At 37.9% G+C, this 4,743-nt stretch overlaps 1 non-coding gene across 1 annotated transcript; it reads left to right on the forward strand.

Annotated features, from left to right (window-relative positions):
• The first annotated feature begins 1,138 nt into the window (after positions 1-1,138).
• Positions 1,139-1,244, forward strand: LOC120292345. Its single transcript, XR_005550140.1, has one exon. It is a non-coding gene; the product is annotated as a small nucleolar RNA R71 (small nucleolar RNA).
• Positions 1,245-4,743: the final 3,499 nt, after the last annotated feature.

A 4,743-nucleotide genomic window follows, 5' to 3' on the forward strand; every position in this document is an offset into this window, starting at 1 on the left:
TGTAAGATAGTTGAACACTCCTCATGAAACTTCATAGTTTCATAATCCTCCAGCTTCTTTTTGTTTGCTAAGATCTCATTCAAAATTTTTATATAACTAGGCATTTGCGCTAAGGCATTTACAAAAGGAATGTTAACATGATTTTTTTTTAATAACATTAAGAAATTTAGAGAATTGTTTATCTATTTTGTGCTAGTAGAAAAGTTGCTGAGGGAATCAAACTGGTGACATGTATGGCTTGGGATTATTTGGAAAAAAATTACTTTTGCTTGTCTCTTTTGGTTGTTCGTCAACCACCTCTTCTTTGTCTCTAGAAATCTCTTGTTCAACATCATCTTCTCCAACTTTTTTACCACTTCTCAGGGTTATAGCATTTACATTTTCAATGAGATTTTTTTTTTTGTATGGCTAGGCAAAGAACCCAGTTGTCTTCCTGACGTCATGTTTGCTAATTGACCCACTTACATCTCTAGATTTCTGAATGAAGTTTCTTAGTTATGAAATCTTAAATATGTGCTCTTAATAAATTCCTGAGTGGTGTTAGCAAGTTTGGTGACTATATCTTCTAGACTGGATTTTGTCTCTTTTGGTTGTTTGAATCATGGTGGTGGCCTTGTCATATTCTGATTATTTTATAAAAAAATTGGATGATTGTGCCATCCTAGATTGTATATAGTTGGAGTAGGGATTATTCTATGGTCCGTTAAAATTCCCAAAAAAATGTTAACATCTTCACTAGGTTGTGTGAAAGGGTTACGTACTTGATACTCTGTGCTAACATTTTTTCCACCATAAAAATCACATGACATATTCTGAATTTTCATAGCTGAAACATTCATGTTATCTAGCTTTTTGTTAAGTGCTTTAAATTGTATAGCAATTGTTGTGAAAACTTTAACTTCATGAAACTCGCAAGCTTTTCGCACTATTAGCCTCTCAATAGGTCATTTATAACTATTGGATGCCATTTCCTTTAATAGATTGTAGGCTTCTTCTGGTGCTTTATTATCTAGAGTTCCCTCTACATTGCATCAATCACAGAATGAAGATTTATACTAGACTCATTACAAAAAAGTTTGTACTTGCATTCATACGGGTAGTCCATGCCGTGGGTATCTCCTAAGAAACTCTTTGAATCATTCCATGATGTGGGTATCTCCTAAGAAACTCCTTGAATCATTCTCATGCTTCATAACATGATTTATTATCCGTTTGCATAAAATTAGTAATATTGTTATGCATTTTTGCAGATTTTGCAAGTGGAAAGAACTTACTGAGAAATTTTTAAGCCATATCATTCCATGTAATAATTGATCCTGCAAGTAAAGAAAAGAGCCAACCCTTAACTTTGTCTATAATGGAAATTGGAAATAACCTTAATCTAATAGTATCATCGGTAACTCCATTATATTTAATTATGTCACATATTTCAAGAAGAGTATAGATGTAAGTGTTTGGATCATTGCTTACTAGCCCATTAAATTGCACTAATTGTTGAAGCATCTGAATGAGTGATGGTTTGGTCTCAAAGTTGTTTGTTAGAATTGCAAGTCTTGTGATGTTTGATGTGGTGTCCTAAACTGTTGGCACTGCATAATCTCTCAAAATCTAAGTGGATTTTCATACTTACAAAATTGCTCCATCTTTTTATTGTGATTTCTCTATTCTCATAATTGCCTTTTAAATATATGTTCGATTTCTAGATCAAATGTGACATCCCGAATTTTCAATTATGTTTTCAATTAAATTAAATTGCGCTTTTCATCGACATGCCTATAGTGCTATTCTCAGAGTTAATCACTTCTGAGATAACTAGATTATCTGAGAAAGTCATTAAAGAATTTTAATGCAATAGACTTGAAAATTCGACCAAGAATCGATTACTCGACCGTGCTCAATTGTAGAGATCACTATGGCATAGTTAAAAGTTGACTAGAGATCAGAGATAAGTCGGTTCGACTGAGATGTGTGGTTAAACGTGGGTGATTCCACTAAATTGAAAAATTCTCGTTGATCGGCACTATATTGATTTTTCTGTCGTTTTGGTACCTTGTGTCCGTATTTGAATCATTGAGATTTTTACAACCACTTAAAGTCGCCAATGTGTCGAAGAGGTTCATTATGGCTCAAAGGAAATCGACCATGGGTCATTTGTACTAAAAATTTATGAAAGCTACCTAGTAGCCTAGGTCACGCTAAAATCGTGCTAGATTAGAATTAACCGTGAATTTGAATCTAATTTCAGAAATTGAAAGTTTTGTCATGTCACAGGTCATTTTAGGAACACTGACTCAGTCTCCAAAGATTTTTTTGCAAACTGAGATTTTGGCGGAAAAAGTCAATATAGGGTTGTTTTTGATCGGGAATTTCTGAGGACCTTTTTTAATCGTGAAATTGGGATACTAGTAAGTTCTATTGGACAGGAAAAATACCAATTGGATTGATGACTCGATAATGGAATTTATAGAGGCCAAAATGAGTTGATTCAAGGAGGAATTGAATCCAATTGAGGGAAATCTTGTCCAAAATTCATATGCCCCATGACCCGCAACATTTGGACCCCCTTCAAGACTTCTAGAAGAAGACTTGGCTACTGGAAATGTGCTAAGGAAGCCAGCTTTGGTGGTGGGACACACTAAGGGGACAAAGAGATGAGAGAGACCGAGGTAGCCTCCCTTGCAGCAGCCAATCCCCTCCCTCCTCCTTCTGCCTATCGACACCTCCCTCTCCCTCCATCTAGTCGTGCGAAGACTTCCGGCAACCTAGAAAACTACAACTCAGCCTCCCTCAAGCTGTCGCCAGCCCTGTTCTATCGCTTGGAGCCACCGCGTCACCGTCGCACGCTTGTCATGCCTCGTAAGCTAGCCGCTCGTCCACGCCCATTGTCCCGCCTCTCCGCTCGACATCCCAACGCCTTCGTCCGTCCTAGTCACTACCTGAGACCGTCGGGCCATTGTACGTTGCCGTTCGGCTGCCGTGAAGCCCCGCCTGGTCTCTGTTGTAGCCTTGCCATTCATCCCTGCCCGTCTTCGCCTCAACCTAGCCACCAACCAGCTTGTTCGGCTAGTCAAAAAATCGAATCACATTGGGTCTCTAAGCCAATGTTTGGCCCGTTTTTGTGGCCTTCCGGACCTCGAAAGGCATCCTCGCTTTGGAGTATCTTGACCCTCGTTGCGTCCTCGACGTTTTGATTAGAGCAGATCTTTAATCAAGTGAGTTTAACTCACTAATCCTTACTTAGTAAGTTAATGACATTTAAGAGTTGATTAGTTTAGATTAAGTATGAATTATGTGCATAGTTAGAATAGATTAGCAATTTAATTAATTGTTATTGCACATTAGGTGGTTAGAGTAGTGTAATTAGAGCCTAGATAAACTCTAGTATTTATCTAGAGTGGTTCAAAAATTTTCTAGACCCGTCTCGACTTTTAATTAGGCTTTATGGGCCTAATCGTGCATTTTTAGTATTTAATAATTAATTTTCGTAATTATTTAATTAATGAATTATTTTCCGGAAATTAGACCGGGATAGCTAGTGATAAGAATTTTATGCTAATTGCAGTGGTGTAATCTGTTTATTTAATTGACTGTTATTTTGTGCTGATTGAGTGTGATTTGTGGGTATTTATCCCAAAATTTAATAATTTCAATAATTAATTATAAAATCACCGAGTGTCGATTTACGGCGTCAAAAATGTATTTTTAAATTGTGGATATTTGTAGGATTTTCAAAGGTGAAAATATTATATTTTGGCTAAGGCTGACCATGTACCCACACACAATTATTTTTATCGGGTATGATAAAAATGGTGAACATGTTAGATGGTCGGGATAGTATACTATATCAACTATAGGCTCTGATATGTCAGCTTAGAGTGAGCATAATTAGTATACTATATCAATATACCTGGCAGCTTCTGGTGAGCATTATTAGTATACTATATCAGTATACCTAGTAGCTTCTGGTGAGCATAATAGTAGCTTTTGGTGAGCTATGCTATCTATTGCAAGCTTAGAGTGAGCAATCTGTAAGGTGATCGGATTTTATAGATAGTATTGATTGAGATGACCGGGAGATGGTCTTGATGACATGTAATTGATTGAGTCTATTGATCAATAATTCGATCTATTGATTGAAATGATTGATTGGTTATTTGAATTGTATTGACTTGCTGAAAAGAATGGTAAGTCCTCCGACTTATGTTTGCGCTTAGGTAGCCCTTAGGGCGTATTTTCTTCCGAATCGGGTCTTTGGGGGTTGAACTTGTTGAGACGTCGTTTCACCCTATTGTGGGATAACATTTCAAGTCCATAAATGGCAGCTCCTCTCGAGCGTTTTGGTCAGTCGAAGAAGGTTATAAAGCAGGTAGCCTACATTTCGATCCATGGGCACCCAAGGGGTCTGGTTTATGAGCTCGTGAAGTCTGTGGTCTGGGTGGATGAGGCTCTACCCCATAAGGTACCTCATCGATACAGATCATGGTACCATTGTGAGCGTCATGGATAGAGAGAGGGTCCCATACCGGAACCTGAGGTACCGGTGTATGTGCTAGAGGTTGCTTTTGGGAAAGACACAGTAGATCCTTCTAGAGGTTCGATGGTAGACCCGGATCTTGAAGAACCTAAGTCCCCGATGTACTCAGTTGAAGGCTCCAATGAGGACAAGGATGTGGAGCGGGAGGAAGATTAGTGGTTGTTTGCAAACCCTTCCTTGTTTTGTAGACCTAACATATATATCGGCTT

Source organism: Eucalyptus grandis, chromosome 3, assembly GCF_016545825.1.
Source record: "Eucalyptus grandis isolate ANBG69807.140 chromosome 3, ASM1654582v1, whole genome shotgun sequence".
Classification (NCBI taxonomy): Eukaryota; Viridiplantae; Streptophyta; class Magnoliopsida; order Myrtales; family Myrtaceae; genus Eucalyptus; species Eucalyptus grandis.